We start from the raw sequence: 23,448 nt of genomic DNA, 5'->3' as shown, positions 1-23,448 counted from the left end.
TTCCAAAAAATTGAGGAGAAGGGACTCCTCTCTAACTCATTCTCTGAAGCTATTATCATTCTGATATAAAAGTCCTACAGGGACACAAGGAAAAAAGAAAACTTCAGACCTGTATTCCTGATGAATACAGACACAAAAATTCTCAATGAAATACTAGCAAACTGAACCAGCAGCACATCAAAAAGTTAATTCACCACAATCAAGTAGGCTTTATTCTTGGGATGCAAGGTTGGTTCAACATAGGCAAATCAATAAATGTGATTCACCACATAAACAGAGTTTATAACAGAAAGGACATGATCATCTCAACAGACACAGAAAAGGCCTTCAATAAAATTCAACATCCTTTCATGTCGAAAACCCTCAACAAATTAGGCACTTAAAGGAACGTGACTCTCAAGGAAATAAGAGCCATATATGACAAACCCACAACCAACATCATACTGAAAGGGCAAAAGTTGGAAGCATTCCCCTGGAGAACTGAAACATAAAAAGGATGCCCACTCTCACCAATCCTATTCAATACAGTACTGGAAGTCCTAGCCAGAGCAATCAGGCAAGAGAAAGAAATAAAAGGTATCCAAAAAGGGAGACAGGAAGTCAAACTATCTCTCTTAACAGACTATATAATTCTATACCTAGAAAACCCTACAGACTCTACCAGAAGGCTCCTAGAACTGACAAACGACTCCAGTAAAGTTTCAGGATACACAATCAATGCACAAATATTAGTACATTTCTATACACCCATAATGTCCAAGCTTAGAGTCGAATTAAGTGCATAAAACCATGTACAATAGCCACAAAAAGAATAAAATACCTAGGAATACAGCTTACCAAGGAAGTAAAAGACTGAGAATTACAAAATACCAAATAAAGAAATGAGATGACACAAACAAATGGAATAACATTCCATGCTCATAGATGAAAGAATATTGTCAAAACAGCTGTACTACCTAAAGCAATTTACAGTTTTAATGCTATTCCTATCAAATTATCAATGTCATTTTTCACAGAATTAGACAAATAACTATTTTAAAATTCACATAGAACCATAGAAGACCTCAAATCACCAAAGCAATCCTAAGCAAAAAGAACAAAGCCAGAGGCATTATACTACTTGAGTTCAAACTATACTACAAGATTATAGTAACCAAAACAGCATGGTACTGGTACCAAAACAGACACATCAACCAATGGAACAGGATAGAGAACCAGAAATAAACCCAGACAAAGTTGATAAACAATGGGGGAAAGGACTCCCTAGTCAATAAGAGGCGCTGTGATAACTGGCCAGCTATAGGCACAAGGTTAAAACTGGACCCCTTCCCTTCACCATATACAAACATTAACTCAAGATAAAGACTTAGATGTATGACCTAAAACAATAAATCACCAAAAGCAATCCTAAGCAAAAAAAAAAAAAAAAAAACCCATTCCAAATGGGAGAAATTGGCCAAAACAAAAGGGCTAGATCTAGATCTAGAAGAAAATCGAGGAAGTACCATTCATTCTGGATATTGGTCTTAGCAAATAATTTATGACTAAGTCCCCAAAAGCAATTGCAACAGAAACAAAAATTGACCAGTGGGACCTAATTAAACTAAAGAGCTTCTGCATAGCAAAAGAAATTATCAACAAAGTAAACTACAAACTACAGAATGGGAGAAAATATTCACAAGTTATGCATCCAATAAAGGTCTAAATGCCCAGAATCTATAACGAACTTAAACAAATCAGCAAGCAAAAACCAAATAACCCCATTGTATTACTCCATTCTCAAGTGCTATAAGGACATACTTGAGACTGGGTAATTTATAAAGGAAACAGGTTTAACTCACAGTTCTGCAGGGCTGGGGAGGCCTCAGGACATTTACAGTCATGGCAGAAGGGAAAGCAAACAAGTCCTTTTTCACAAGGTGGCAGGAGAGAAAAGAATGAGTGAAGAGGGGAAAGCCCCTTACAAAGTCATTAGATCTCATGAGAGCTCACTCACTATCATGAGAACAGCATGGGGGGATCGCAGCCATGATCTAATCACTTCCCCCAAGGGCCTTCCCACTACACCTGGGGATTATAATTCAGATTACAATTGAAGATGAGATTTCGGGTGGGAACACAACCAAACCATATCATTCTGCCCCTGGCCCCTCCCAAATGTCATGTCCTCACATTTCAAAACACAATCATGCCTTTCCAATAGTCCCCTAAAGTCTTAATCATTCCAGCATTAACCCAAAAGTCCAAGTCCAAAGTCTCATCTAAGACAAGGCAAGTCCCTTCTGCCTATGAGCCTGTAAAATAAAAAATTAGTTACTTCCTAGATATAATGGGGGTACAAGCACTGGGTAAATACACCCATTCCAAACAGGAGACATTGGCCAAAACAAAAGGGCTACAGGCCCCATGCAAGTCCAAAATCCAATAAGGCGGTCATTAAATCTTACAGTTCCAAAATAATCTCCTTTGACTCCATGTCTCACATCCAGGTCACACTGATACAAAAGGTGGGCTCCCATGGCCTTGAGTAGCTCCACCCCTGTGGCTTTGCAGTATACAACCCCCCTCCTGATGGCTTTCACAGGTTGGCATTGAGTGCCTGCAGCTTTTCCAGGTACAAAGTGCAAGCTGTCGGTGTACCTACCATTCTCTGGTTGGGAATACAGTGGCCCTCTTCTCACAGCTCCACTAGGCAGTGGCCCAGTGGGGACTCTGTGTGGGAGCTCTGACCCCATATTTCCCTTCTGCACTGACTGACCAGAGGTTCTCCATGAGAGCTCTGCCCCTGCAGCAAACTTATAACTGGACATCCAGGTGGTTCCATACATCCTGTGAAATCTAGGGCAGAGGTTCCCAAACCTCAATTACTGACTTCTGTACATCCACAGGCCCAACATCATGTGTAAGACACCAAGGCTTGGGGCTTGTACCCTCTAAAGCTACGGCCTGAGGCTGTATGTTTGCTCCCTTTAGCCACGGGTGGAGCTGAAGCAGCTGGGATGCAGGACACCACATCCCGAGGCTGCGTAGAACAGAAGAGCCCAGCCCATGCAACCATTTTTCCCTCCAAGGCCTCTGGGCCTGTGCTGGGAGAGTCTGCCATGAAGGTTTCTGACATGTCCTGAGACCTTTTCCCCACTGTCTTGGTGGTTAACATTTGGCTCCTGGTTACTTAACTGCAGCCAGCTACAGTTTCTCCCCAGAAAATGGGGTTTTCTTTTCTATTGCATCTTCAGGTTGAAATTTTCCAAACTTTTATGCTCTGCTTCCTCTTGAAGACTTTGCCACTTAGAAATTTCTTTCACCAGATACCCTAAATCATCTCCCTCAAGTTCAAAGTTCCACACATCTCCAGGGCAGGGGCAAAATGCCACCAGTCTCTTTGTATAGCAAGAGTGACCTTTACTCCAATTTCTAACAAGTTCCTTATCGCCATCTGAGACTACCTCAGCCATATCACTATCAGCATTTTGGTCAAAACCATCCAACAAGTCTCTAGGAAGTTCCAAACTTTCCCATATCTTCCTGTCTTCTGAGCCCCAATATGTGGTGATTATAATTCAGAATATAATTCAAGATGAGATTTTGGGTTGAAACACAGCCAAACCATATCACCCATTTAAAAAATGGGCAAAAGACATGAACAAAAATTCTCAAAAGAAACCATACACGCAGCCAACAAATATATGAAAAAATGATCATCATTAATCATTAGAGAAATGCAAATACAAATTGCAATGAGATACCATCTCATAGTAGTCAGAATGGCTATTACTAAACAGTCAAAAAACAACAGATGCTGGTGAGGTTGTGGAGAAAAGGAAACACTTATATGCTGCCGGTGGGAATATAAATTAGTTCAGCCACTGTGGAAAGCAGTGTGGAGATTTCTCAAATAACTTAAAGTAGAACAACCATTCAATCCAGCAATCCCACAGTAAGGTATATACCCAAAGGAAAATAAATTGTTCTACCAAAAAGACACATGCAGTAGTACTTATAATAGCAAAGACAGGAATCAACCACAATGCCCATCAATGGTGAACTGGATAAAGAAGATGTAGTATATATATACCATGGAATACTATACAGCCATAAAAAAGAATGAAATCATGTCCTTTACAGCGATATAGATGCAGCTGGAATTCATTATCATAAGTGAACTAGTGTTGGAACAGAAAACCAAATACCACATGTTCTCACTTATAAGTGGGAGCCAGACATTGAATACACACGTACACAAAGATAGGAAAAACAGACACTGGGGACTGCTTAAGCGGGGAGCGTGGAGGGGAAAATGGCTTGGAACATACCTATTGAGAACTGTGCTCACCACCTGGGTTATGGGATCATTCATACAACAAGCCTCAGTGACATGCAATTTATCCATGTAACAAATCTGCCCAGGTACCCCTTGAACCTAAAATAAAAGTTAAAAAATAAAGTTTTTTTTAAAGTGATGATGAGAATTTAAAGAAATTGGAATCCTCATTTTTGCCGGTTGGAATGTAAAACAGTGCAGCCACTTTAGAACACATCTGGTAGTTCCTCTAAAAGTTGAACACATAGCTACCATATAATCCAGCAATTCCACTCCTAGATATATACCCAGAACAAATGAAAATGTGTCTTCCTACCAAAACTTGTACATACATGGTTCATAGCAGCATTATTCAAAAACTAGAAGCAACATAATGCCTGTCACTGATAAATTAATAAATAAAATGTGGTATAGCCATACGATGGGATACTATTCAGCCTTAAAAATGAATTTTAGAAGATTATTCGGCTGCTTAAAAATGCTGCAATATAACACGGATAGAGGTGGAGGCCATTAGCCTAAGTGAATTAACTCAGAAAAAGAAAACCAATTGCTACATGTTCTCGTGTATAAGTGGGAGCTAAACAATGGGTATACATGAACATACAGAAGGGTCTAATAGACACTGGGGACTCCAAAACAGGGCAGAGCAGTAAGGAAGTGAGACCTGAAAAATTATCTACTAGGAACACCATTCACTATTACTAGGTTCAGTAAAAGCCCAGACTTCACTACTGCACAAGATAGGCACGTAATAGAAGTGCACATGTGCCCCCTGAATCTATAAAAATATATATAAAAATGCTGTAATATGAGTGAACCTTGTCAATATTATGTTAAGTGAAAGAATCCAGTCATAAGAGACTGCATATTGTCTGACTGCTTTTATGTGAAATGCCTAGAACAGGAAAATCCAGGGAGACAGAAAGTAGATTTGCAGTGGCCTGGAGCTATAGTGAAGCACGGGGTGAGATGCACAGAAGCAGGAATGAGTGCTAATGTGTACAACATTTCTTTCTGAACAGTTGAAATGTTCTAAAGTTAGACTGTGGTAATGACTGCACAATTCTATATATTCTAGAAACCACTGAACTGTACATTTTAAATCAGTAAATTTTATGGTATATGAAATATATCTCAATAAAGCCTTTTAATTTAATTTTATTTTTTATGGAGTTTCACTCTTGTCACCCAGGCTGGAATGCAATGGCGTGATCTCAGCTCACTGCAACATCTGCCTCCCAGGTTCAAGCGAATCTCCTGCATCAGCCTTCCAAGTAGCTGGGATTACAGGTGCCCACCACCACATTCAGCTAATGTTCGTATTTTTAGTAGAGATGGGGTTTCGCCATGATGGCCAGGCTGGTCTTGAACTCCTGACCTAAGGTGATCCACCCACCTCAGCTTCCCAAAGTGCTGGGATTATGGACATGAGTCACCGTGCCTGGCCTAATTTTTTAAAAATTAACTTCTATATAGTAACAAGGAATAATCTGAAAATAAAATGACAAAAGTAATTCCATTTATTATAGCATCAAAAAGAATAATATACTTAGAAATTAACCAAGGAGGTAAAAGACATGTAAAATGAAAATTACAAAACACTACTGAAAAAAATTAAAGAAGAGAAAACATATCCCACGTTCATGTATTGGAAGACATAATATTGTTAAAATGTCAACACTACATAAAGTAATCTACAGATCCAATGCAATCACTATCAAAATCCTGATGACATGTTTTTCATGGAAATAGAAAAACCTATCCAAAAATCCACATGGAATCTCAAGGGACCTCAAATAGCCAAAACAATCTTGAAAAAGAACCAAGTTGGAAGATTCACATTTTCTGATTTCAAAAGTTAGAATGATCAAAACAGTATAGTACTGACACAGACATATAGACCAATGGAATACACTAGAGGGCCCAAAATAAACCCTCAAATATATAATCAAATAATTCTGACAAGGGTGGCAAGACCACCCAAAAGGGAATAATTTGTCTTTTCAACAAATGGTGTTGGGAAAACTGGATCTCCATATGCAAAAGAGTGAAGTTGGATCCTTACCATATGTAAAAATAGATGAAAGACTTAAACATAAATTCTAAAACTATAAAATTCTTAGAAGGAAACAGGGCAAAAGCTTCACAATACTGGATTTAGTAATGATTTCCTGGATATTACTCAAAATCACAAGCAACAAGAGAAAGACAATTTGGACTTCATGAAAAATATAAAATGTTGTGCATCAAAAGACAATATCAGCAGAGTAAAAAGGCAACTCACAGAATAGGAGATAATATTTGCAAATTATATATCTGATAAGGGATTAATATCCAGAATGTACAGATAACTTCTAAAACTCAACAACAAAAAGCAAACGACCCAATTCAAAAATGGGCAAAAAACTTGAATAGACATTTCACTGAAGAATATACACATAACTGGCCAAGTAACACATAAAAAGATGCTCAACATCAGTAAACATTAATGAACACAAATCAAAACTACAATGAGATACTACCTCATACCCATTATAATGGCTACCATCAGAAAACAGAAAATAACAAGTGCTGACAAGGATGTAAAGAAATTGGAACTCTTGTGCAGTGTTGATGAGAATGTAAAATGGTACAGCCACTTACATGTGCAGGTTTGTATAAAAGAAAGAAAAATAAATTTAAAAAATAAGAAAAACAAAATGGTACAGCCACTGTGGAAAACAGTATGACAGCTTCTCAAAAAATTCAAAATAGAGTTTACCATATGATCCAACACTTCCACTTCTCAGTATATCCCCAAACAATTTAAAACAGGCTCTTGAAGAAATATTGGTACACCCATGTTCACAGCAGCATTATTAACAACAGCCAAAATGTGCAAGCAACCCAAGAGTGTATCAATGGAATGCATAAGTAAAATGTGGTATATACATACAACAAAATATTTTTCAGCCTTAAAAAGAAAGGAAATTATGATTTATGTTACAACATAGATGAACCTTGAGGACATTATACTAAGTGAAATAAACTAGTCACCAAAACCACTAATACTATAATTCTATTTGTATGAGGTACTTACTCAAAATCATACAGACAGACAGTAGATTGGTGGTTGCCAGGGAGTGGGGGAAGGGGAAACTGGGGAGTTATTGATTAATTAGTACAGAGCTTCAGGTTTACAAGATTGAAAGAGTAATGGAAATGGATGCATAACATTATGAATGTATTTAATACCACTGAACTATATACTTAAAAATAGTTAAGATGGTAAATTTTATATTATGTGTATTTTAACACAATTTAAACAATTGAAAACAAAAAAGAATCACAGAACTGGCAATAATCTTAAAAACCATAGTCCAACTAGTTTATTTGTAAACAACAACAACAACAAAATAAGATCTAGAGTTTAATGACTTGTCCAAAGTCACACAACTAGTTCTGGCTGCACCAACACTAGGTCCAAGTCTTGTGATTACTTACGAAGGCTCTGCTTTCCACTGCAGCTTTCTAACTTTGTTGTTCTACTTATAACACTGAAATAAATACACAGGCTCAGATACTACTTTTATATATACTACTTAGTATTACAACATACTTTACCCTGGGATGTTATAAAAGAAATACTGTTATAAAAGAATTATTGGACTTTTTCCTTACCAAATGTCAACTAACATTTATCACCTTTTCAACACAAAATCTACAGTTTGACTGCTTACATACACCGAAACAACTATCCATACAATTTCATTATCCTTGAAACATGCTCTATATTTTATTGATTTGACAATAATATGCTAGAAATAAATACTAAGTAACTAATGACTGGACCACAGATAAATTTATAATAAATGTACAATAAGACTGACAATATAACACAAATGTTAAGAAAAACCCTTATAACTGACAATTCTACATGAAGTTATTAATGTTCACAGTATAACATTACATTACTATCAATACCATTAAGATAAAGACAGTTTAATCACTATGCAAATAGAATTTACTGATCTACCATAAAATGAGTTTATTGACAAAACAGTTTAAAAGCATTATTTTTAGCTATATGAACTTGTTTTGCAAATATTATACTAAGTATCATTTTAAGTGTTTAACTGGACTATCAGAAAGTTACATTTGCAGTGTTAAATTTTTGAGATGAGTATTTTTACTGCTAACATCAATGCAGATATGTGTATTATTTCTGATTCACAGATAATTTGTTTCCAAGAAAACAATGATCAGTAATGTTATTAATCTTTTCCAAGATATCGAATGGATATTTAGCCATATGATTAGCATTAACAGGTATTATGCTGACAGTTCTCTTATATAACACACATAAAACAGGTTTTCCAAAAGTGAAGCCCCGTGAGGCTGAGAAAAATACTACATAAGGTTGAAATTTGAGTCTTGTCTAATTATTAGTTTCCCTCCCAGAGGCTTAAGTTTAGGGAGATTTTCTAATAATTCTCATTACTTTTTTTTTCTGTTTGTTTTCTTTTTTGAGACTGGGTCTCACTCTAGCAGCCAAGCTGAAGTGCAGTGGCTCCATCTTGGCTCTCTGAAACCTCTGCCTCCCAGGCTCAAGCAATCCTCCAGACTCAGCCTCCCAGGTAGCTGAGACTATAGGCGTGCACCACTACATCCAGCTAATTTTTTGTTTTTGGCAGAGATGGGGTTTTGCCATGTTGCCCAGGCTGGTCTTGAACTCCTGAGCTCAAGAAATCCACCCGCCTTGGCTTCCCAAAATGCTGCGATTACAGGAATGAGCCACCATGCCCGGCCTACTTTTCTAATCTTAGAAGAATCGACATAGTATAGTTGATAAAAGTGTGAATTTTCTTTTTTTTTTTTTTTGAGACAGAGTCTCACTCTGTCACCCAGGCTGGAATGCAATGGCACATTCTCAGCTCACTGCAATCTCCGCCTCCTGGGTTCAAGTGATTCTCCTGCCTCAGCCTCCTGAGTAGCTGTGATTATAGGTGCGCACCAACACGCCCAGCTGATTTTTGTATTTTTAGTAGAGACAGGGTTTCACCATGTTGGTTTGGTTGGTCTCAAACTCCTGACCTCATGATCTGCCCGCCTCGGCCTCCCAAAGTGCTGGGATTACAGGCGTGAGCCACTGAGCCCAGCCTGGGCTCCTTCGAATAAATTTTGTTTGTAAAAATGTGTGTAATCACGCCTCCTTTGTAGGCTAATTGTGAAAATTAAATAAATTGTGAGGATTAAATTTGAGGATAAAATAAAATAATAAGGAAACAAAGTGCCTGAGTCAGAGTCGACCAAAGAACAGCTGTTCAAACGAAGTTAAATTCCATCCTTCTTCAATACCCCAATTTCAGAAGTGCTGATTTCAACAATGAAAGTGAAATTGATAATGTCAACTGTCATACATGCAAAACTGCTAGCAGGTGCCACTTTATTATGTTTCAGGTTCTAAAGCATACTCAACTGAAGTCACAAAGTTCACCTTATTAGTCTCCTATAAACAAGGAAGTAGGCTGCTATCAAGGCCTTATAGATAAAACCCACATTCTTTGTTTCTTTTTCTGCTTTTCAGGAGAAGGGAAAAAATAAATAAAATATATATTTGTAATATATGTACATATAGTAATTTTTCTACTTTTACAAGGCTTGGAAAACAGTTTGTCTTATTTACATCTCATTTACATTTCTAGGAATAAGGATCAATAAAAAACAAACAAAAAATACATCTCATTTACAAATAGGGCCTGAGAAGGGACAACAATGTAAGATATATACAATGACTACAGCAGCCATTAATGTAAGTTATATATACATAAGTTACATATATACATGTTTTATAAGTTTTATATTGGAAAGGGCAGACCTTTCTATAATGGCTTTGGTTTAAATCAAAGACTGTCATCATCATCATCATAATAACAATACTGGGTTTAGCCATTAGAAATATCAGTCATGTGATCACACTATTAAATAGGACATTTAAAGAGGTATGCTTACTCTAAAGCAGAAAAGGTCATCTTCCCATATGTAATAACTGTAATGACTTCTAATACTAAAGTTATTTTCAGAATCTGAATATGTAAATTAAACACTGTTTCGTTTGGCTTTCTCCTACTGAAAAAGGAAATAATTTCCTACCGAAATAGGGAACTCACTTAGCTAATTAGAATTATCAACAGAATCAATCATAATTACCCACATAATGTGACAGTAATGCTATCCTTTAAGGCATATAGTGTTTTCCAAATCTAGGCATATTATTTTATGTAATATAGTAAGTTCTTAAAAGGGCAAGAACTATACAACAGTTATACAGTTTGCTGTATAACTCTCTATTTGTTATACAGCAAACAAATAGAAAGGCCTAATTAAATAATGTGGCATCCCTACACATATTCTAATGGTTTAGTTAAACATAGGTCTTTACAAAAAGAAATAGTAAATATCAGGCTTCAATAGGGTAGAAAACTACCACTGAAACTTGCTATGTCTTCATTCCATTCTGACAGAACTAAATATAAGTCCTAAGTATTTTAAGTTGCTAGTTTAAATGTTTATATAAAGTAGCCCAAGTTTAAAATCATTCATTTCTTATCTCTTTCACCTAATATTAACTGCTTAGTTGTAAGAACATACCAAAGTTTGTTCTTTTTGACAGATATCCCAAGAGAGTATCAGGTTTCTTTGTTCATTTGATACCCAAAGATGAAAAGATCTCACCAAAGACCCTAAAATTTATTTTTCTAAAGTAACATTTGTCAACCCAATGCCAATCTTCGGCACTAGCAGCATTTATTACACTTTGTCTTGTCTTACATGTTTTTTCAGTCACAGATGTAACCTTTGGATAGATTCCTATAATGCAATCTAGTTTTAGACAACAATAAAATTATTCAAATACTCAGCTATATAAAACTATACATACATTCCCTTGGAATAGGTACAGATAACCAAAACTCATTATGAAAATGTGTATTTTATTATAAAGCATAGCCAAATAGTCAGAGATAATGGCAGCTAATTTGATCAAAAAGATATTGGAAAGACTATCTACCTGGCTGATCACAAAAGAAGAAAATACAGAGAAATAAAAGAGACCAGCTACCTTTTCACAAACATATAAGGATGACATATGAAAAGGTGCTCAACATTATAAGTCATCAGAAAAACACAAGATGCTACTACACACACATATTAGAACAGATAAAAGGCAAAAATATACTGCACAATATCAAGTGCTGACAAGGATGCAGAGCAGCAAAAATTCTTATATATTGATGGCAGGAATGCAAAATTGTACATTCACTTGGAAACAGTTTAACAGTTTCTTATAAAGTTAACTATACACTTAAAATAAGGTCCATAATCCTGCTCCTAGATATTCACTCAAGTGAAATGAAAACTTATGTACACACACACACACACACACACACACACACACACCCTTTATGTAAACATAGTAGCTTTATTCACGATTGACTGAAACTGCAAACAACCTAGATGTCCCTCAACAGATAAATGAATAAGCAAATTGTGTACCTATAATAGAATACTACTCAGCAACAAAAAGGTACAAACTAAGGATTTATGCAACAAAATGGATGAAACTTAAAATGTATTTTGCTAAAAAGAAGCCAGACCTAAGAGGCTACATATTATATGATTCCATGTATATGATATTCTGGAAAAGGCTAATAACTAAAGGGATAGAACACACATTAAGGGTTGCCAGGATTTGGGGCTGGGGAGAGAGGCTGACTACAAAGTGGCAGCACAAAAAAATTAGGCGGGGGTGGGTGGTCACAGAACTGCTGTTGGTAGGTATGTGACTCTATGCATTTTTCAAAATCCACAAAACTGTACAACACAAAGAATGAATTTTACTGTATATAAATTAAATGCAAACAACCAGGGTATCAGGGAAACCCAAGATGGAATGTGAACTGTGACAAAATGAATCTAACTGTGGTACAAATGAAATGGCACAGTAGACTGATGGGGATATACAGAAGAAAAGACCTGACAACTAACTTTGGAAAAAAGCATTTTGGCTGGATAATGTGAGAATCAAGATAAAAATAACTGTACACAAACACTGTATTCTATTTGGTAAATTTGTTTCTCACAGGAGTATGGGTTAGCAATTTGGCAACTACTATATATGTCTAATAAACACATAAATATAGTGTAGAGAATGAGAGTCAGGTTTCTCACTGTGGGAGAAAGAAATTACAAATAAGCAAAGGGGAAACACTAGAATAATCCCTGTGGTACAAAACTGGAGTTGAAGGTATCAGTATGAATTAATATTTTAAGTGTGTATACAGCAAGTAAACACAGAATATAGATGTATGTATGTATGTGAGTTAGTATATGTATTCGTCCGTTTTCACACTATTATAAAGAACTGCCCAAGACTGGGTAATTTATAAAGAAAAGAAGTTTAATTGACTCACAGTTCCACATGGCTGGGGAGGCCTCAGGAAACTTATAATCATGGCAGAAGAGAATGTCTTACATGGCAGCAAGCAAGAGAGCAAGTGTGTAAGGGACGAACTGTCAGACACTTATAAAACCATCAGATCTCATGAGCACTCACTATTATAAGAAATGCATGGGGACACTGCCCCATGACCCAGTCACCTCCCACCAGGTCTCTCCCTTAACATGTGGGGATTATGCGGATTACAATTCAAGATGAGATTTGGGTGGGGACACAAAGCCTAACCATATCAGTATACATTTCCTAACTCTGACCCCTGAAAGGTATAAAAGCAGTAACACCTCGGTAGCAATGAACATACCTAGCACCCAGATGCTGGTTTCTAAATACTATTATCCAACAAGTTGGACCTGGGTTCCTTGGAGAGGTAAGTGATTTCAGGGCTAGAGCAGGGAAAATACAAGATAAGCCTGAAGCATCTCATAAAGTCAGAAAGTAAGGAATTGCTTTAAAAAAAAAAGAAAAGAAAAGAAAAAGACAATGACACGTTGAAAAGTGCTCCCAGTGGCCGAAGCTGGAACAATTTGAGCAATAAAATAAATAACAACAGAATTTTGATTCTAATCCAGAGAATAAAATAAATATCTATGAGTTCACACTGATATAAGCAAATGATTAAGCAAATAAATGTGAGGAGGGACTACTCTGTATTACAGAAGAATTACAATTGATAAATGTAGAGGAAATACGGAGAATAGAAAATCACCACTAAAACACCACAGATGCTGCAGGCAAGATCCACCTATAAATGCTAAAATTAGTGGCCAAAAATTTAAGGAAAAACAAGATATTTGTCAAGTCTCAAAGCATTTTCCCCTAAATATTTATTAATTAAGGGAAAAATATTAACTTTTAAATAGAGAAATCTGGTAGACACCACCATAATCAAGTGATCAAGGCTAACATTACCAGTAATAGGACATTCTGACACCACGTAGCCTCTGATATTGTGTGCTGAAAAAGGCATATCACCTCTGTGGTATTCTGTCTCAAAATCTGTAACTTCAATCTAGTTATGAGGAAACATCAGGGAAACTCTAATTGAATGACATTCTACAAAATACCTGACCAGGAGTCTTTCAAAGTGTGAAAATCATGAGAGACATGGAAAGACTAAGGAACTGTCAGATTGGAGGAGACTAAGGAAATAACACAACTAACTGTAATATGGGATCCTGGAAAAAGAACATTAGTGGAAAACCTGGTGAAATTCTAATAAGGTCTGTAGTTTTAGTAAGTCATTATTGATTATTTAGTTTTGATCACTATACCATGGGTATGTAAGATGTTAACATGAGGGTAAGCTGAGTAATGAACACAAAAAACTCTCTATACTATATTATCATTGTAACTTACTTGTACATCTAAAATTATTTCAAAATAATTTTTTTTTCAAGAGCCTTAAAAAAGAGAAAAAGACACTTTATTCCTCTCCTTCAAATGCAGTACACCTTTCTTGACAGCAAATTATGTGGATAAAATTGATTTTTTAAAAAACTTATTTGGTAGAAGATAAAATGGCTACAAAAACCAAATTATTCAAAAACATTATTTAACATTTTAAAGAAAACCCCATAGTGGTATATTAAAATAAGATTTTTAACATTGTCTCCTACGAGGATAAATCTTGGAGGTTTACTTCCAAACTAGTTTCTTTACTGCTGTGACAGTTATATGAAAATAATACCCATGTCCACATCGTTAGCAGTAAAAATACTCATCACAAAAATTCAACATTGCAAATAGCTACTGTAACTAACAGCTATGCGGTAATATGGATCAGGTTTTACGAAGTTAAAAAGCTGACATTCTCTTTCAGTCTGAATACCTTCAAAGACATGAACAGAGAAAATTCCAAACCAAGTCCATTCAGGCCCTTTCTTATTTAGCCACATATACTTTAAGAGATAAGCAGTATATTCAATTTAAAGAAAAAATTCTATGCCTGTCTTTAAAGTACACATATTTAATTTCAATGATACTATCAAATTGGCAATGACTCAGTATTTGATTTTTATAATGAAATCTTTTATGCTGAGTTAGAAAAATCTAAGTAATCTAAGATTATATGAAAGGGAAAATCAAAGTATAAACTTTCCTATGAATTTATTTCCCCTTGTTTTACTTTTAAGTACCACAACTAGAATATAAATCAGGGAAATTAAAAAAAGATGTCTTAAGATATGATTTTAATAGATGCAAAAAGTGTTAGCATTACCTTCTTATATTATCCATCATTTAAAAGGAAGTTTTACTTATTCATAAGAAATTGATTATTTTATTCATAAGTCCTAGTTTACAAATCAGATACTCTCCACAGCTAAACACACACAATGCTAAGGTGGCCTCATTAACATATTAAAGCTATCAAGATTTCCATCCCTTCTGCAGCTTAATTTTATCACCTTTCATAATTCAAATGTATAAGCACTCAAATTCTAAATCCACACTGATTTAAATATAAAATGTGTGATGGCACAAAAAGATGCAAAGTATTTTCTTTCTGATAAGTTTCCAGATTCCTTCCTTTAAAAAGTAAATTTTAAAAGTTTTAAATTGGCTTTATAAAAATGCAAGCAAAGATACCTCACACAAGTCTATTAGGAAACCAAATATATTTCAGGTTAGGCAGGATATAAAAGAGGCTATTTTCAAATCAAATAATAGTTCTTTATGAGATGAAGATTTTAGAAGCTTACTTTATTTTGTTAAAATTACATGGAAAATAGCAAATATAATTTGTTTCTAATTTTGGTGCCCTGAACAGAGAAATTCCTTTATGATATTGGTTGGAAATTCTAATTTAATATGGCATGGTTTTAAAATATATGTTTCTTTTCTTCAGCCAAGAAATTCCTGAGGAGTGTAGCAAAGATTTTATAGACTTTCTAGGCTCCAATTTTATTTTCTCCTTCTATCTTATGTTTATTTAAACACTAATAATTTTAGGAATCACAAACAAGTGTAAGCATTTCCATTTAAATATGAGAGAGAAACGTAACTCCAACTTTAGCCACTAAATGTAGTTTTATATTACCCATGTTTTCATTTAAGTTTATATAAGCTAAACCACTTGCATTACTGGAACAGATATTAAAAATACACAATCACCACTCTCAAAATATTATTTGTTCAGTTTAAATTTAGTAGTAGAGACAAATATAATTAAATACATTTGTGTGAATAGTTTTTAGAATGGGAACAAGCTTGACCTTTGTCATATAAACTTTTATTTTTGAAAATCTAAGCAAAATGAAGGCTTCTACTTAAAAAATAAGCACTTAGTATTTAACTGCTAACAACATTAAGTCTTATTTTAAAAATCAATTACTTCAGAAAAGTAGCACCTCCTCTAAGAAGTAATACAGACCCTTCACTTCAAGAAATTAGAGTTCTTGTATCTGCACATATACTTATATGCATATTTAAATCTCTAATAAGTTTTCATACAACAAGTCTTACTGACAACTAAAATCAGTTAGCTACCATTTCATGTATCATAATTACATAGCATACTACCATTTCATGTATTATAATTACATAGCATAATAAGATACCCTGCTTCAGTTTTCTAAGCCAAGGGTTGGCAAACTTTCCTAAAAGGACTAGATTTTAGGCTTCTGGGCCATACAGACACTGTTCCAACTAAAAACGCTGCCAATGTAGTGCTAAGATGGCCACACACAATATGTATTAAGTGGGTGTGGCTGTGTTCCAATAAAACTTTATTTACCAAAATAGGTAGGCCATAGTTTGCTGACTCCTGCTCTAGGCAAACAGATTTGGTATCAGTATATAACACTTCCAGCGAATGTATAATCATGTTTCCCTTGAATCTAGTAGTTGTTACAAGGAACATTAGCTATATAAGTGGTAAAGAAACCATGAAAATATTTCCTGAGGTCAGAATCTCAGATAAGACTGGGAAATTTAAATGTGTTAATAAAATACACATTAAAATATAAGTCTAAAAATGCATACACAGTAAGGGTATGATTAAATTTTATCAAACAATCTTACCTTAATCAAATGAAAGAATCTAAACTCTAGTACATCTCTGGTTTCAATTCAGAATGTATCTGAATCAAAACTTCAGTTTCTTGTCAAATTCCTAGAGAAACAAAAATTGAAAACCTTAAGTCAGCTTCCAGTTCCAGATAAGATAGGGTAATCACATGCCAGCAAGTTAATGTAGCTATAAGACTTGAACAGAATGCACGGAACAACTACTAGGGAACTTTGAAAAGTAACAGTAGCAGGCAGATTAAGACAACCAGAATTTGATGTACCACTGAAGCAACCACAGGTTTACCATTTATTTCCCCCTCTGCTTTCATCCAGACTGAACATAATACAGCCCAAATGGAAAGCTTCAGGAGAACCCCTCTACCTCTGGCTCGAGGAGAGGGAAAGGGGTCTCCTAAGACTCACAAGAAAGTGTGCAATTCCCCCTTTTTTTTTCTCTCTTTACTCTCTCAAGCCCAGCCACCCATCACAGCTGTGGCAGCCGTGGCAATGGAGGTTATTATGAACTAAAACTCTGAGAGAGGTAATCTACCTCTCTGATCACAGCAGCTGTGGTCCCAAGAGGATGTGGTGAATCCCTTTTGCTTCTCTCTCTGTCCTCCTGCCACTTGGCCCTGAATATGGGCACAGTTGCAGAGAGTGAACATTAAAGAGGAATAAAGACCCACTTTGTGGTTAGAAAAGGGAAGCCACGCAGAATTAGAAATTACTGGAAGATCACAGACAAGGAACATGGGAGAGCAACACCTCAAAGTTGTTTTATGAACTCCTGGACTCACCCTCGAGTGGCATATGCATGCATCTGACCCAAACAAACATACACAGACTTTGCGAATTATGGAACAGACCACCCCTCAAGTTCCAGACTGGCAATAGGTGGTACACAGGTGGGACAGAACCAAGTAATATGGCAAAAGCTTTCAAAATCAAACTGATGCTGTAACTACAACCCACAGAAATTTGCAGTGTGAATCTAACTGGGTTGACTGCCTACTAAAACAAATATATCAACATTCTGCATAGTATTTAAACAAGATCCAATGTCTCCTAACATAATAGTCAAACATCCAGGATATAATCCAAAATTACTAGGTATACAAGGAATCAAAAAAACTCAACTTGCACAGGAAAAATACCAACATCAAGAAAACAAAGATGTTGAAATTATCTGAGATATTAAAGATATTTAGAGCCATTATTATAGAATGCTTTAACAAGTGAGTGCAAACATTCTTGATACAAAGGGATAAACTCAGAAAAAAAAAAAAAAAACCAGAAGATTAAAAGAAGAACCAAATGGAAATTTTAGAAGTGGATAAATACCAATAACCAAAATAAAAAACTCACTAAATGAGCTCAATAGCCAAATGAAGATGACAGAAAAAAAGTCAGTGAACTTACTACAGATGAATAAAAATGATCCAATCTGAACAGAGACAAAGATTGGGGAAAAAAGGTCAACATCAATCACATTTCTGTACATTAACAATGAACAATTTGGAACCCTCAAATTTAAAAATAATGCAATTCAAAATAGGTCCATAAAAACCGAATAGTTGAGTACAAACCATTAGAACATGTACAAGAGCTATATGCTAACAACAACAAAATGCTGATGCATGCATCAGGAAAATCTGAGTAAGCAGAAAGATACCCAGTGTTCATAGATCAGAAAGCTCAACTTTATAAAGATGTCAATTCTCCCCAAACTGGTCTAGAAATTTAATGCAACTCCAATCAAAATTCCAGGATTTTTTGTAGTTATAGACAAGCTGATTCTAAGATTATTATGGAAAGGCAAAAGAACTAGAGAAAACAAAACTATTTTTAAAAGAAATAAAGTTGAAGGAATTATACTACCTAATTTTAAGGCTTCAAGCTACTTACCAAGACAATGTGATATTGCTGAAGGAAGAGATCCATCAATCAATGGAAAAGAATAGAGTGTTCACAAATATATCCACACAAACAGGGTCAACTGATTTTTGTCAAAGGTTCAAAGGCATACAATGAGGAAAGGATTGTCTTTTCAACAAATGGTGTTGGAACAATTGTGCATCCACATGCAAAGAAAAAAATAAAATTTCACCTAAACCCTCATGTTATACAAAAATTAACTCAAAATAAACTTAAATGTAAAATATAAAACTGTAAAACTTGTACCCAAAAAATGACAAAGAAGAATAAAATCTTTGTTACCTGAAGTTAAGCAGAGTTCTTAGATATGACACCAAAAACATAATCCATAACATTAAAAGTTATAAATTGGACTTCACCAAAATTAAACATTTATGCTCTGGAAAGGTATCTTCAAGATAACATAAGAACAAGCTACTGACAGGGAGATAATACCTGCAAATCACTTATGGAGCAAAGGACCTCTGTCCAACAAATATATAGAACACTCAAAACTAAACAGTAAGAAAACAATGTAATTTAAACATAAGCAAAAGCACATGATTAGAATAGCTTAAAAAACAAAAACAAAACAAAACAAACCTGGTAATTCCAAATGCTGCTAAAGATACGAGCAATAGGAACTCTCATTCATTGCTGGTGGAAATAAAAAATGGCACAACCACTTGAAAGACAGTTTGGCAGCTTCTGATACAGTATACATGTATCATATGACACAGCAATCAAACTCCGAGATACTTACTAAACTGAACTGAAAACTTGTATTCAGACAAAAACCTGCACACCAATATTTAATGGAGCTTTATTCATAACCACCAAAACCTGGAAGCAACTAAAATGTCCAGGTGAATTGATAAACAAACTGTGGTATTCCTATACAATAGAATACTATGCAGAAATGAAAAGGAACGAAGTATTTGATGCATGAAATAATATGAATAAACCTTAAATGTATTTTTCTAAATGAAAGAAGTCAGATCCAAAAACAATGTTATTATATGACTGCATTCAGATGACACAATGGAAAATGCAAAACTATAGGAGATTTTGGTTGTCAGGAGAGGAGCTGGGGTATGGAGTAGTGGCTGACTACAAAGGGGATGCATGGAAAAATTTTTTATGAAATTTCTGTGTGGTCGTTCTGTATGACACTGAGGTGGTGTATACATGACATTGTGCATTTGTCAAAACCCACAGAACTGCACATCACAAAGACTGAACTTTAATGTACGCAAATTTTAAAAAATCAACTAAGATGCTGGGGGAATTTTAAAATAGAATACAGTCCACGACAAATGAATCTGACTGTATTATAAACAAATGGAATAACCCAGCTAAAGGGGGTAGGGTAAATTTATTTCTCACAGGGGTACTGGTTAACAATTGTGAACTTGCTTTAATGAGACGGAACAAATAAGTAAACGGATGATCAAGGCCAGGTTTCTGTTAGAAAGGAAAGTTACAGAAGCAAAGTGGGGAAGCCTGGAATGAACCCTGTGGTACTGGATTAGTCACAGACATCAGTATGAACTTAATATATTTTATATATACAGCATAATATATAATACAAATAGATAGGTACAGAAACAATTATAGATGTACATAAACACATGAATTATATACGAATGTATTATTTCCTAGCTCTATTCTCTGAGAAGGCCTTGAAATGGTGATACCCCTGTATCAACAAGTATATCCAGTACCCAGAGAGACAAAGGATCTAAGTACAATTCTCCAATACAAGAAACCAGAGCTCCTAAGTGGAAATGGCTGATTCTAGGGGTAGGGCAGAGAAAATATATGATAAGCCTGGAGTATCTTGTAGTACCATAAATAAAGGAAGTATTCAAAAAAGAAAAGGATGGGACATGTCAAAGGAATACAGGGACCAACACTGGAACAATTTTAGCAACAAAATAACATAGTATTGAATTATAAGCCAATGTATAAAATAAGTATACATATTGATATAAATGACTGAATAAACAAATGGAAGAGAAGGGACAAAGGCTTACTTATAGAAGAAACCTTAATAACATATAGATATACGCTATCCATAAGATGAAACAATATCCCACCCTTTTGATTGTGGGCTGAAATTAGCAACTCATCTCTAAAGAATATAATACAAAAAGACAAAAATACCAACTTTACAGTGAGGAAATCTGATAAACAGTGCCTTAGCCAAGTAATGCTATCATCATGCACTTTGATAAGATGTGAGGAAAACGGCATTTCCCTCTGTGTATTCTTTCCTAAAACTCATCACCTCTGTCTAATCACAAGAAAAGCATCAGACAAACACAAATTGAGAGACACTGCAAAATATCTGACTGGTACTAGTACTCAGAACTATCAAGTTTATGAAAAACAAAGAAAGGTAGAGAAACTGTCATAGACTACAGGAGATTTAGGGAGAGATGACAAATGTACCATGTAATCCTGGAATAGATTTGAGAAGAGGAGACCAGTGGAAAAACTGGCAAAATCTCAGTTTGGAATCTGGAGTTTGGTTAGTAGCAAGGTACCAACGTTGGTTTCTTGATTTTGAAAAATGCACTTGGTTTTGTAAATTGTTATTATTATGGCAAGCCGTGTGATGAATATAAAGGAACTCTTTGTATTATCTTTGTAACTCTTCTATACATCTACACTTCTTCCAAAATAAAAAGGTTGTTTTTAATGGTCAAAAGACCTGAATAGATCCTTCACCAAAGAGAATATAACAAAACATACGACAAAATGTGCAACATCACTAGCTATCAGGAAAGTGAAAATGAAATTCATTATCAGGTACCGCTACAAATCTATTAGAATGGCTAAAATGAAAAAGACTGACCATACCAAGTGCTGACAACTGTGCAGAACAACTAGAACACTCATACATTACTGAGGGAAATACAAACTGGTATTTTAGAAAACAGTTTGCCAATTTCTTGACAATGAACACCTACAATATGACCCACCAATCCCATACCTATGTATTTTTACCCAACAGAAATGAAAACTCATTCGCACGAAATCCTATACACAAATGTTTACAGAAGCTCTATTTAAAATAGCTAAAAACTGGAAGAACTCAAATGTCCTCCAATTAATAAACTTATAAACAAACTGTGGTACATCTATACAACTGAATACTACTCAGTAATAAAAAGGAATAAAATATCAATACACAGAACAACTTATATGAATCTTATAAGGCATTATGCTGAGTAAATGGATATGTAACAGTCTTAAATGGCTTCATGCTCTATTATTCCACTTCATGACCATTTTTGGAAAGACAAAAAGTAAAATGGCAGAGTTACCAGGTATTGAGGGGTAGGGAGGGAATACAACTACACAGGGATAACACCAGGTAGTTTTTGAGCTAAGGAAACTATTCTGGATATTGACTGTGATGGTGGTTAGATAAATCTATACACATGTTGAAATATATCAACTATACACAGAAAAAGTTTTACTGCATGTTCATTTAAAAAAATAAAATTTATGATACTTAACAGACTTTTAAATTATAAAGGCCTTTTCAGGATTATTTAGTTTGGATCTTATAGTCTGCAAAAATCCTCTTGTTTATTCTGCCTACTTTTAAGACAGAGCAAGTGACAAATAGCTCAGTCCTGACATGTAAATCACTAGAGGGATCAATGGTCTAAATGTCAGTTCCCTTAAGCAATGTATCATCTGCAAAGGAGTCTAATCTGCTCATCACCACTATCCCACCTAACTGAAAAGTAAATTCTGACATCTGCTTAGTGGTATCATAAAAGAACTTTCATTAAAGATTTAAAAAAAATACTGATTTGCAGCCAGTAGAGAATTCCACATTATTGGTCAGGGAGAGGAATGTGATTAATTCTACTTCCACTGCATAATAAGCATTCTGAAAATAAAAAGTAAAACAGACCAGGCAAGGTGGCTCATGCTTGTAATCCCAGGACTTTGGGAGGCCAAGGTGGGTGGATCACCTGAGGTCAGGAGTTTGAAACCAGCCTGGCCAACATGGTGAAACCCTGTCTCTACCAAAAATACAAAAAATCTAGCTGGGTGTGGTGGCACGCGCCTGTAATCCCAGCTACTCAGGAGGCTGAGTCACAAGAATCACTTAAGCCCCGGAGACAGAGGTTGCAGTGAGCCGAGATCACACCACTGCACTCCAGCCTGGGTGACAGAGTGAGATTCCATCTCAAAAAAAAAAAAAAAAAAAAAAAAAAGTAAAACAATCATTTGTTTCTACCTTTTTGATCGGGGAGAAAATAATCGCTTTATTTGAATAAGTAGGATGAGGAATGCAAGCTGGAAAACACAGTATTTCAGAAGTAATTCTACTCTTCTGCAAGAATTTCTTTATCGTACTTCAACTAATACAGTACACTACAAGCTTACAGTGAATTATTACTATACTATACATGCATGTGGTCACAAAACATTAAAATCTACATAGTACAGGAATTTAAATTTTTAAAAACTAAGTATAAAGGTACTACCTCTTCTGAACATTTTTATCATGTTATTTAATCTATCTGGTTCCTACATGTACTTTAGGTATTATTTTTAAAAGTCATATTTAGCCAACTATTTCCAATTAACCTAAACTCGATTATTTGTTTTTAAGGATACTGTTGTTCTCAGTTGTGCTACTAAATTCAGCGACACCTTCAGATTATTATATTTAAAA

The 23,448-nt window shown here is 35.1% G+C and overlaps 1 protein-coding gene across 2 annotated transcripts in view; it reads right to left on the bottom strand.

Annotated features, from left to right (window-relative positions):
* The window catches only part of GLCE (glucuronic acid epimerase), a 121,801-nt gene that overhangs the window by 51,248 nt on the left and 47,105 nt on the right, over window positions 1-23,448 (bottom strand). Inside the window, exons 1-2 of one of the 2 annotated variants that reach the window (XM_050796318.1) lie at window positions 18,735-18,939; window positions 16,842-16,932 (exon numbers count right to left, since the gene is read on the bottom strand). The gene's annotated coding sequence lies outside the window, so the exon portion shown is untranslated. Of the gene's footprint in view, window positions 1-16,841; window positions 16,933-18,734; window positions 18,940-23,448 lie in introns of those variants that run through there. The other variant, XM_050796317.1, reaches the window with a different exon arrangement.

Source organism: Macaca thibetana, chromosome 7, assembly GCF_024542745.1.
Source record: "Macaca thibetana thibetana isolate TM-01 chromosome 7, ASM2454274v1, whole genome shotgun sequence".
Lineage (NCBI taxonomy): Eukaryota > Metazoa > Chordata > Mammalia > Primates > Cercopithecidae > Macaca > Macaca thibetana.
The sequence above is the reverse complement of the archived record's forward strand: the minus strand, read 5'-3'. Positions and strand labels throughout refer to the sequence as shown.